The sequence below is a fragment of the Grampus griseus genome (assembly GCF_964374135.1).
Source record: "Grampus griseus genome assembly, chromosome: 20".
NCBI lineage: Eukaryota > Metazoa > Chordata > Mammalia > Artiodactyla > Delphinidae > Grampus > Grampus griseus.
The window spans coordinates 48554688-48567549 of record NC_139014.1 but is presented as its reverse complement, the minus strand read 5'-3'; the positions used below and the strand labels follow the sequence as shown (position 1 = coordinate 48567549).

General features: G+C 44.5%; 1 pseudogene across 1 annotated transcript; it reads left to right on the top strand.

Annotated features, from left to right (window-relative positions):
* On the top strand, positions 1–1381 carry LOC309838406 (proteasome maturation protein-like; annotated as a pseudogene). The gene is made up of 2 exons: positions 1–124; positions 962–1381. The product of its transcript is annotated as a proteasome maturation protein-like (transcript).
* Positions 1382–12862: the final 11481 nt, after the last annotated feature.

The following is a 12862-nucleotide window of genomic DNA, read 5'->3' as shown; positions in this document are numbered from 1 at the left end:
ATGATCCCTGCATACAGCACCACAAAGGGGTTGGTGGACCACCTAAGCTACACCTCCTGCCCAACCCATGGACCCACCCCTATTGTTATCCAATTTAAGGAGCCAGCTCGCGGCTCCTCCAGGAGTAAGCAAGGGCACCTGTTGCTTGTTTTCGCTCCCTCCTGATGAAGCCTGAATTTCTCATCTGGCCTCTTTTCAATTTCTATTGATTAAAGAGTCCAAGGACCCGAGTCCGAGTCCGTAGCAAATTGATTTTCAACAAAGGCTGGAAAGTGTGAAAGGGATTGTCTTTGCTACAAATGGTGCTGGAATAACTGGATACCTATATGCAAAAATAAAATGAACCTTGATCTGTACCTCACACCATACCCCCATATTAATTCAAAATTAATCATAGACCTAATTATAAGAGCTAAGACTATAACACTTCTAGAAAAAAACATAGGACAAAAATCTTTGTGATCCTTTTTTTTTTTTTTTGGTCGTGCTGCATGGCTTGCAGGATCCCAGTTCCCCAACCAGGGATTGAACCTGGGACACAGCAGTGAAAGCCTGGAATCCTAACCACCAGGCCACCCCCTTGGCAAGTACTACTTAGATAGGAAACAAAAGCAAAATGATAAATAGAACTTTATCAAAAATAAAAAATTCTGATCTTCAAAAGATATCATTAAGAAAAATGAAAAGGCAAGCCATATTTGCAAAATACATTTATCCAGTAAAGGACCTGTATCTAGAATGTACAAGGAATTCTTAAAACTCAATAAAAACAGCTTACTTTTTTTAATGGGCAAAAGATGTGAACAGACACTTCACCAAAGAAGATATATGAATGGAAAATAAGCAAATAAAATGATGTTCAGCATTATTAGACCCTAGGGAAATGCAAATTAAAACCACATGAAATGGAAGTGAGCAGCAGGGCCGGCTGACAGTAATGGTGCTGAGAGGCTGTGTGCAGGGCGACTTGGGCTTGGATCTCAGCTAAAGGACAGTATTCCAGTTACTGAACTTTCAGCAAGTGGACATTTTGAAAGCCATGATCTTCTGTGAAAAGGTTTTTTTCTTGTGTGAAAAATGAACGTTTTCCCAGTCATCCTCTTAAACTGTCAGAAATAAAATTTCCAGCTCAACCAAGACAAAATGAATTTTTCTACACTGAGAAACTCTGGGGTCTATTTGCTCCACTAAATTTACAAATGGAATTCAAAGCAATGCAGCATGTGCTGCATCTTCCATTTCTTCCAAGCTCAAACCTTTCACTGGATATTTGAGGAATAATGACGAGCCTATTGGATTTGAAGATATTTTTAATGACACATCACAAAGTGAACTAATGGGAGAACCACACTTGGTGGAATATAAACTCAATTTCCTGTAACGCAGTGTGCTATTCATGAAAACAGAGGGACTTCTTCTTGTTTATAGTCATCTATTTACTATAATTTGGTGTACACAACATTAAAAGTACTGACACATTAGAAAAAAAAAACCAACAAACCCACATACACATACCCTGGAGTGGCTAAAATTTTTTAAAACTGACGATACTAAGTGTTGTCAAGAATATAGAGCAACTGGAGCTTTCATCCATTGCTGGTGGGAATGCAAAATGGTGCAGTCACTCTGGAAAGTAATTTGGTAGTTTTTTTTTTTTTTTTTTAAATCAAGTTAACCATCTACTTACCATATGAACCAGAAATCCCACTCTTAGATATTTACTTAAGAGGAATAAAAATATGTATTCACACAAAGACTTGTACACAAATGTTTATAGTAGCTATATTCGTAACGATAAAAATTTGGAAACAACTCCATCAGTGGGTGAATAAACAAATTGTAGTATATAGATACAATGAACACTACTCAGCAAAAAAAAAAAAATCTAGTAATACATGCAACAATATGAATGTTTCTCAACATTAATGTTAAGAGAAAGAAACCAAATCTGAGTGATTATTTGTTGTATGATTCCATTTATAATCTGTAAATCCTCAAAACATGATTCCTTTGGTGAAGGCAAATATATAAGGATAGAAATCAGATTGGTGGTTGCTAAAGGCCAGAGGTGAGAGGTGAGGCAAAGGGCACAATGAATCTTTTTAGTCGAGGGAAATGTTCTTTATGCTGATTGTGGTGTTGGTCAACGGTGGTATATAGTTAAAATTGGTGAATTTTACTTTAAGTAAATTATACCTCAATTCATCCGATTTTTAAAATAGAATGCATGACAGACTTGCTGGCTACCATTGGTTTTTGTTTGTTTGTTTTTTAACATCTTTATTGGAGTATAATTGCTTTACAATGTTGTGTTAGTTCTACCACTGGTTTTGATAGTAAAGTGAAGACAGTTTGCTGCACTGGAAACTGGTTCCCCTAAAATCTGTAGGAAGGAAAGTATGTGTGACTGTTTCCCTTGGACCAGATGTGAGCCATTGGAGAGCGAAGACCTGCATAGAGCGATAATAAAACCTGTCCAAGGGCGCCACCAGGAGGGCAGCTGAGACTTAGCAGCAAGAAGCTGAAGCCTAGGCCTGCCCGTGGGCCTAGGAGAGGTCAGCTGCCAGTCCAGACCAAGGATGAGACTTATGGGTGACAGACCCAGGTAATGGTGTGGGCTAGAGGGTTGGGAAGAACTTACAAAAGAGCCCCGCTAGATGAACAGTCAGCTTTATACACATGCCAGACCCGGGGAGATTGTGTGGCAGGTCACACAGCACTAGTCAGAATAAGACCTTTCTTGCCCCTTTCCTCCTCCCTCTCCCTCCCTCATTTCAACTCCAGAGAAAGCAAAAGCAGCCTAGTGAGTGAGTGAGGAAGAGGATCTCAGGGTGTAAGAGCAATGGGAGAATGGAAACAGGCATTTGTCAGACACACACATTTCCCCTCCCCCCGCCACCACTTATGCACACTTTTTCCAGCTGCATGCTGTCTACCCAAAACACATCGGGAAGGTGCAAGGGAGACATTTTTAACCTTAAACTTTTAATTTTTTTGACTTGTACTTTTTTTGCATTTTTTATTGTGGTAAAATATACACAACACAAAATTTACCATTTTAACCATTTTAAAATGTATAATTCAGTGGCAGCAAGTACACTTACATTGTTATGCATCCATCTCCAGAAGCTTTTCTTCATCCCCAACTGAAACTAAAAAACTAAAAATAGAACTACCATATGATCCAGCAATTCCACTTCTGGGTATTTACCAGAGGAAAACAAAAGCACTAATTCCGAAAGATACATGCACCCCTACATTCATTGCAGCATTACTTACAATAGCCAAGACATAGAAAAAACCCAAGTGCCCATCAACAGACAACTGGTTTAAGAAGATGTGGTATAAATATATACAATGGAATATTATTCAGCCATAACAAAGAATGAAATCTTGCCACTTGCGACAACATGGATGGACCTAGAGGGTATTACGCTAAGTGAAATAAGTCAGACAGAGAAAACAAATACTACATGATTCCACTTATATGTGGAATCTAAAAAAACAAAACAGACAAACAAAACAGAAACAGACTCATAAATACAGAGAATAAATGGGTGATTGCCAGAGAGGAGGAGAGTGGGGGAATGGACAAAATAGGTGAAGGGGTTTAAGAGGTACAACTTTCCAGCTATAAATAAATAATTCAGGGTTTTCCCTGGTGGCGCAGTGGTTAAGAATCTGCCTGCCAATGCAGGGGACACGGGTTCGAGCCTTGGTCCGGGAAGATCCCACATGCCGCGGAGCAACTAAGCCCGTGCGCCACAACTACTGAGCCTACGCTCTAGAGCCTGCGAGCCACAACTACTGAAGCCTGCGCGCCTAGAGCCTGTGCTCCGCAACAAGAGAAGCCACTGCAATGAGAAGCCCGCGCACCGCAACGAAAAGTAGCCCCCACTCGCCGCAACTAGAGAAAGCCCGCGTGCAGCAACGAAGACCCAACGCAGCCAAATAAATAAATAAATAATTCACTGGGATGTAATGCACAGCATAGGGAATATAGTCAATAATATTGTAACAACTCTGTATGTTGACATATGGTAGCCAGACTTATGGTGATCATTTCATAAAACATAAAAATATTGAATCACTATGTTGTACACCTGAAACAAATATTGTATGTAAATTATAATTCCATTTAAAAAATAAAGATATACAGTCCGGGGCTAATACAACAGGTTGAAAAGTCCTCAAAGCACAGGCTCCTTACCATACCATCCTAGTGTAGCTCCACCATCCCCATGGTCTAGGTCTAGAGTCTGGGTCCAGGCAGGAAGAAAGAGGAAAGGCAAAGGCTTTTGGAAAGATGGGGGAAATTGTCACTCAATCATTTTCTGTGTTCTGTGGTTCAGAAGAGTGTCCTGGTTGACAAAACCTGTTCTAAAAGACCAAGAAGCCAGAAGCATGGCAACGTCTCTCGGAAGGGCCAAACTGGTCCATGATCCTCATCTCCAAATACTGAAGTCACTCACACAAATGAAAAGACCTGAGATCAATTATCTAACTGGCTGAGCTTAGGCCACATGTGTGCTTTGTCAAACACAATCTTATGGGATAATTGTGGTTAAGCAAAAATTGGAGGGAGAGCTCCTTTGCCCAAAGCAGGATGTCTGAGAACACAGCTTCACCAACAGTTTCTCTCTGTAGCGTTCCCCAGGGGAGCCCAGGGAGCACAGTTTGAAAACAACTTATCCATCGTCCTCATTGTACAGATGGGAAAACTGAGGCCTGGGAAGAGGCAGGGGTGTGCACCAGGTGATCTGGGGCAGAGGTGGCAATGGATCACAGGCTCCAACTGTGATCGGAGTGATTTCCCATCCAGCAAAAGAGCTTTACAATTTGTAACGCGTTTTCACTGACAGGATCTCAAATGATGAAATGAGGGCACAGAAGCAGGAACTGACTCGCCAGAGGGCACGTGGCTAATGAGTGACCGAGGCTTACTTGGACCTCGGGCTTCCAGATCCTGAAATCAGGATCTGTGGCCTAAAAGTATTTTTTACTTCAAAATTCATCTATAAATTTTTGCAAGCCTTTAAAAAATGTAAAAATTAGGAAGAATCTCACCTACTCCCTTGCAGCGGGAGGATTCGCTAACTGTAGCTGGGTTGTCACATTCTCCATAGAGAAGCTACTATAGACCTCGATGGCCCCTGCACAGGGAAACCCACTGAATCTTCGGCCAGTCAGCACAGGTATACTCATATCTATTGCACATCATTGGTGTGTGTGTGTTGGGTGGGGTACGGTTATTTGTTCAGTAACATCAAATACTTGCTGGGCTCCAATTTACAGTGTCAGGGACTGTGTTAGGCACTGAGATTAGAGATGAATTAGACAGAGCTTCCTGTCCTCGTGGAGCTCAATCCAGAGGCAGACGGTACAGTTAAACCACAAAGTCATTTTAGATAGTGGCAAGTGTGGTGATGGAAATACGATGATGAGATACCAGTGACAGGACGGGCTGCCACTTTAGATTGAGTGATGGGAGAAGGCCTTTCGGATGAGCTGAGATAAAGGTGAACAACAAGAAGGTGTCAGTCATGTGAGTATCTGGGGAAAACAATCTCATCTGGCCTTTTTAGTGAACAGAGAAAAGGCCAATGTGGCTGGAGAAAAGGGGAAGGTGGTACAAGAAGAGCCCAGGGAGGTGGACTGGGGTCACATCATGTAAGACCCTGTAGACCACGGTCAAGTTCAAGTTCTGGAGAAAGGCAGGTAATTAGGCACGGGCGACCTAGGTGGGGCTTCCCAGGAGGCAGCTGAAGAGCGGTCCAGGTCCATTCATTGAAATGCTCCCGCGAGTGGCCGACGCGGCCCGAAGCTTTGGCTTTAGCCAATCAGAGCTTGGGGGCGGGGCCAGAGCCAGCAGCTAGTCGGCAACCCCCGTGGCCTACCTGTTCCTCGTCGCTTCTAACTCTCACCTCCTCAAATGAAACTAGTTGTTCTCCGGTTTCCTCGACCACCACGAAAGGAAACCCTGGTCTTCAGCGTCCGGGCCCCTGAAGGAAGCAGGCGGACGCTGGCTCCCACCCTCCGGGATCGCTTTCCCCGGTGTCTGGTCTTGTCTGCGGTGGGGGGGTCGAGGCGGCGGCCGGGGGCGTAGCAGGGAGTTTGATGAGCCCCAGAGCCAGAGGGGCCGCAGAAACCCGAGGTGGGAGGCCACGGGACAGCCCTGTGGCCTGACCCTCGCAGGAGAGACCTGCAGCTTGCTTTTTTCGCTTAGTACGTCTTGAAGGGTGTCCACGTGGAGACATGAAGACCCACCTCCGTCTTTAAATTGCTGCATGATGCAGAATTACCAGTGCTTATGTCACCCACTCCCAAGCTAATGGACTCTTTAGTTGATTTTACTTTTCTGCTATAACTAATGGTCCTTCAGGAAACATCTTTGTCATTCTTCTTGTACCTGTATTTCTCTAAAGTTGTCTAATTCCTCAGTCACAGGCAGGCCATCAGTTACATAGGTGAGTGACGAAGTTAGGCTGTGACTTAGAAGGTTTCCCTTGGGGAGGAGGGGAAGGGGGTTGGATAAATTCCCTAGGAATGGTTGTGGCCGACAAAGCACAAAGGCCTTGGGGTTAGACATGCTTTTGCTTCCAGTTTTGATAGTCACTTATTGAAGACTGGTAGGCGAGACCCCCAGCCCCCTGGGGCCTTATTTTCCTCATCTGTGAAGAGGGGACACTGGGGTGGTGGTGGGAGGGGCTGGTAGAGTGATTTGTAAGGTCTGTTGCACTGAGAAGGCCTTATATTACCAGCCTGTGGTCTAAAAGTACATGAGAGAGTTGACTAAAATGATTGCACAGTTGTATCGGTGCCATAATGTGTGTTCTTATTGGTGGCTTAGAAAAGAAAGAAGACATTTGCCTTATTACTCAGTAAGGTGGGCAAAACAAAACATTTTACTTTGGAGTTCGGGCAGAGAGCCTTCTCCTGTGGGGCCCTCCATCCAGGTCCTCGGGCCTTCGGCCAGCAGGTAACCTGAGGGCTGGGGACAGGCTGCCCACTGGCTGGGCCCAGACCTCTCCCCTGCCCCCATCTCCTAGCCAGACCCTGCTGACTGCCTGATCTCTCGGCCCAAAGCTGGGGGCTCAGGTGAAGCCCCCGCCCAGCCGCGGCACTTCTGGGAGTTGGGTGGGGCAGGGCGAGAACAGTGGCCACTCGAACCCCACGGGGGCTGTCAGAACTCTGAGGGCCCGAGAAGGTGGGTCTACCTGGACAACAGCTTGGCCACCCTCAGGCCTTGGAGCTGTGTAGGTCCTGGACCTGGGGTGACCACTCTGTCCCAACTGGACGAGACCTCCCCTCGTCCGGACACCTTAATGGGCCTGTCAGGTGAGTGGAGCCCTGGTCGACAACGGGTGCCTCACCTGGACCAGACAACATCTGACAAAGGCCTTAATGGGTGAGCAGAGCCCCGGGTGAGGAGGGGCTGAAGGGCAGTGGTTGTCATTTCTACCAGACCTTGATCTCAGGAGATAGAAATGGTAGAATAACAGACCATATTTGGCCAATAGGAAGTGCGCACCACCTTTTGGTTAGAGTTACTGGCTGTTTATAGAAGGCCTGTCTATATAATACGAAAAAGCTACTCGCAACTCACCACCCTCCACCCGCACCACTTTTCAAAAGAAAACTTGCCCCATCTAGGCCTTCTAGATGTAAAGAGGTTGCCCACGGATAACAGTTAGAAAATCGCACACCTTGTAAATGCCCATTTGTTTTTTTTAAAAAGTCATAGGAAAGAAATGTCTTCTGGAAATGACATTTTGAAATGGAACAGTTAAATCACCTTTAGAGGTGACCTCTAGAGGTGACATCGGGGTGATCCAGGTCCACGTACGTCCCACACATATGTGGGTTAGAGGACATGGAGTGGCAGACCTTGAGGAGGAAGGAAAGAAGCTTCTGTGCCAGACTGGTCACACTTGGGAGACATTTCCATGTCATAACCATTGTTGTGTGTGTGCAATTTATTCCTCACTGCTGTATAAATAGCTGACAATGCTAAGTACTTTTCTGAAGTATCTAGTGGATGTTCTGAAGCGCCTGATATATGTTAAAAGTAGAGGTAGTAAAAAGACATTTTGAAAGTATCTTTTTGTTAAGATTCATATGAAATATTGTTATTTTAGGGGGGAAGGGATTGGCCAAACCACCTTTCTGAACAGTAAGCACTGTGGCTGTGCGCTGGCTCAAGAGGGAGGGATGTGTGTGGATGTGTTCATATTTACATGTTGAGGCTGACCACTGATGTGTGTGTATCTCTTTCGGCTGTACTATAGAGATACATTGCTGAGTAATTCAATGGAAACATATCTCCTTGCTAATATTTTAATAGTATACATTGGATAATGAATTCTCTCAGAAGCATTATACTTTGTGTACTCTGTTGCTTTATCTCTCTTTTTTTTTTTTGAGGGGGGAGGGTCGCCAAGCCACGTGGCACGCAGAGATCTTAGTTCCCCACCTAGGGATTGAACCTGTGCCCCCCGCAGGAGAAGCATGGACTCTTAACCACTGGACCACCAGGGAAGTCCCTATATCTCATTTTTAATTGAACATGAAGGGACTGCAGTATTTTAATCATAACTGACAATATCTTTAGCTAGAGGCCTGTTGCCAATTTTGTCTTTTATGAAATGTTTGTCGCCAAGAAAGGCAGGATTACATTTTTTTCTTCTTGATTGAGTTGGTATAGTGTATTCTTGGTTATCAAAATACTCATATATTGAATAGCTTTGGGTCTTTGAAACAGTGATTATTCATGATGTATGAAAAAGCATGATACATAACTATACAATCTTAATTACATAAAAATGGATGTTTAGTTGTGTAGGTACATACATGGGACCTAGAAGGACACGTCAAACTGTAAACTGTGATTATGGGTGACTATTTTTGCTTCTTGTGTTTTTCAGTTTCCTATTACGCACATTAACTTTTAAGAAATATTTTTAAAATCTGTAAACATTTTACTTTGAAACAATTATTTAGGGACTTCCCTGGTGGTGCAGGGGACTCCATGCTCCCAATGCAGGGGGCCGGGGTTCGATCCCTGGTCAGGGAACTAGATCCCACATGCATGCCACAACTAAGAGTTTGCATACCACAACCAAGGAGCTGGCAAGCCGCAACTAAGGAGCTTGCCTGCCGCAACTAAGACCCGGTGCAACCAAATAAATAAATATTTTAAAAAGCAATTATTTACTGTAAACGAAGGTGGACTCACACCTCGACAAGATCTTATTTTAAATCATTCAATGGTGAGTGCCTCTGCTGTGCCTGGCACAGTTCTACGCACGCAGGATACACAATGAACAAAGCAAAAATGTATGCTCTCAAGGGGCTTACACACCACCTGAGCATTTGAGATTTTCTGTGTGGCTGTCTAGACTGTTTTTTAAAATCTGTACTTTTGCAAATGTAGAGGAATAGGAATCAGATTAATTTTCTAAACACCACCCAGGGAAGGCAGGCAATCTCTGTGTGTGATATATCTCTGTGTGTGATATTCATCCAGTGAACTAATACAATTCTGTGGCCTCCAACTGCAAATCCAATTTTCTGTAGGTCCCCTCTCTGGAATAGCTGTTTGGGTCACTTGTATAAAGGCGTAAGTATCCATCAAAGAAGCGGACTATTTTGTGTTAATAAAAGATTGTTTCTATCAAGTTACCGCTGGTGCCGTTTTTTTTCTGAAACAATGACATCATCCTAAAAACATCATAACGATGAATTCATATTGGTCTGTTTTACTCAAATACTTGGTTCTTAAGAGATCTGTTGGACCCGGCAGCATTTCTAAACTAAACACAGTAAAACAAAAGTTTTCATTGATCCTCTCCTCCACACGCTCCTGTGCTCAATGGAATTACAGTATGATTGACTCCAAATCTTTTTGCTGTGGGAGGCGATACGTGGTAAGTGAGAGAATGGCTTTGGAGTTGGGCTGGGTTTGAGGCTCACTTCCAAAGCTTCCTAAGCGTGTGACCTTGGGCAGGTTCATCATGCTAAGCCTCAGTTTTCTTCTCTCTTTAAAAGAGGGATATAACAGTCTCTACCTTCAAGAGCTGTAGTGAGGATTAAATGAAACTGTGAATTAATACCTATCACATAGTAAATACTCAACCAGTGATCACGTTAATTATCTGTCTGGCATGGGCTGAGTAGGGACTGGGAGGGGAACTGGGTTCTTCCCGTTTTATCCTTAGAGTTGGGAGAAAGAGTTCTGGGTTCTGAATCAGAAAACCGTAGTATTGGTTCTGCCACGAAATGGCTGTATGACTTTGGGCAAGTGACCTTCCTTTGCTGAGTCTGTTTCCTCATTTATTAAACAAGATAAAAGCCAACATTTGTTGAACGTCCAAGGGATAGGCTTATGTGTGGTATTACATGTATTAAATCATTGATCCCTCACAGCAGACCCGGGTGGGAGGCGCTATTATTTTTCCATGCACAAACAGAGCTGTTAACACTCGGGGGGACAGGGAATACCTGCCAAAGGGCACACAGCAAGTGAGGGGCAGCTCAGAACTCAAACCCAGGCAGCCTGGCTTGGAACCCCGGGCTGAGGAATGTGGCCATTCATACCAGGTTCAGTGTCACACACCCCATCCCAGCATTATTAGTCTTTCAAGGACCTTAGTGATACACTGTTCAGCTTTTCCCATTTGACAGATAGTAGAAACTAAGACCTGAGCAGGATAAAGAACTTATGCAGGGTCACACAAATTAGTGGCCTAAGTGGACCAGGAACTCAAGTCTCAGAACCCTTCCAGCCCAGAGAGTCAGAGGTCCGCCCCTGAGAGTCTTTTCAAAAACGAAAAACTGCACTTTCATTGTCAGTTTGCCTGGGGTAACTGTTTACACCTTAGTCTGATCACAGCCCTACTTTCCTCCTATTTTCGTAAATTCTGAGGAGCTGACCCCAGTCACTTGGTGGCCGGGGCTTCATCAGCCCCGCCAACAGCTGAGAGGAGGCACTGGGGAGTCAGAATGTGCTTCCTGCTCGTCCATACAAGACAGGACGTGCCAGTTTCTTCTGCGCGTTTCTGCAAAGAACCGCATGCTCTCTGTGGACCCTCAGCAGGGGGAGGCGTGTGGGAGCAGCCCTCCGGCCTCTTGCCCTGCACTGGAGGACAGGCGTGGATAAGCTGTCACCCAGCCAGGCCACAGGTCTGTGTCTCCACCTACCACGGCGCCTCTGAACGCGGTAAATTAAAAAGCGGATACCTGTTAAAAATCCGTGGGTTCGGAAACCTCGTGTGCTCTGCACGTTCCCACTAGGACTCTCCCGGGCTTGTTGCTGTTTCGATTCCTCGGGGAACAGGAAGGTTTGTGCGGTAGCTCTCTGTGTGGTCAGGGGAATCTTTGAGGGTCCTTGAGACATGTTTTCAAGAGATCCACTAATAGCAAGACGTTACGTGCCTTTTTCACTTTAATTCTCTCTGGAGTTTTGCGGAGGCTCCCCGCACGGCGTCTGACGTTACGACAGACCACAGAAACCCGGATGAGAACACAGCTGTCTGCTATTCAGCGGGATGTGCAAGAGATTTGCAAAACTGGAAAACAAATCCACTCTTTTATGGAAAACATGTTCATAAAAATGTTACTTCTGTTAACATGTTTTCCATAAAAGAGTCCTCTATGCTTAGATCCTGTGTTTGGGGACGAAAGGAAACTAACCAGAACTGGTCCACAGCATGAATAAATCATTACACCAATCAATCAATCAGTCAGTCTCGCAGGTGGTCTGCACTCCAGCTGAGCCTTCCCTCTCCCCTAAAGCAAGCTGCCTCATCTCTGGTCCACAGGCACTAGATGGCTCCCAAGGGCCCTTCTGGTTTCAGCAACTAAGACCTGGGAGCTCTCATTAGATTATAACCAAGCAGGACCCTATGGGGCCTTTCTGGGACAGATACCCCTTAGCCTCTGCCACCTCTTGTCTGTAGAAAAACTTTAGCCAAAGAATAAATTTAATCAGACAAGAAAATGCAGAAAGAAATGCAAACAGTCAAAGAAGACAAAATAATCATAGTTTAACCATTAAGGAAAGTCAAGGACATATAGTTCCTCCTCAAGGGCTACAGATAATATTCTGAGCCATATCCTTTGAGCTGTTTTACAGATACTGAAACCTCCACCAGGTGGAAGAAGTAACCTACATGATGACCAGACTGTGGCCATGACATGAGCTGCTCCATCTTGCACAATCCCAAGAACTGGCCTCAAGGAAATGGGAACAAAGCGACCCTGGAACTGAAGATTAACTGTACTTAAAACAATCAAGATGAGGCTGATCAGACCTCTGCATGACCAATTTCAAGGTGACTGTTGGAGCTGACTGTGCTGTTCTGCACGTAGCCCCCCACCCACCTGTGCACCCCTAAAACTCCCCTTTAAAAGCTCTTGCCCCTGATCAACAGTAGGGAGTTGGTTCTTTGGGACATGAGTCCACCTTCTCCCCAGGATTGCTGGCTTCCTCAACAAAGCTATCTTTCCTTTTACCCAACACTTGTCTCTCAGTATTGGATTCTTGAGTGACAAGCAGCAGAACCCAAGTTTGGTAACAAGATAGGGACTCCACACCACTTGCCAGTGTTGATCTTTTCTGAATGTTCATGAAACAGGAACCATAGGCACCCAACAGCATTGCGGGGACATTCAGATATGACAGTGAATGTGGAAATCCTGTGAAAATTGAAAAGCACTGGATAAATATGAACTTGAACAAAGACCTGAAAAGCTAAGCATAAATATGGACACAACACACAAAAGATAAGATAAAATCGCAAGTGAAACACTCGTCAAAATGTTCTGAGATATATTCATTTTTATCTATTGGAAACCCCCCCTA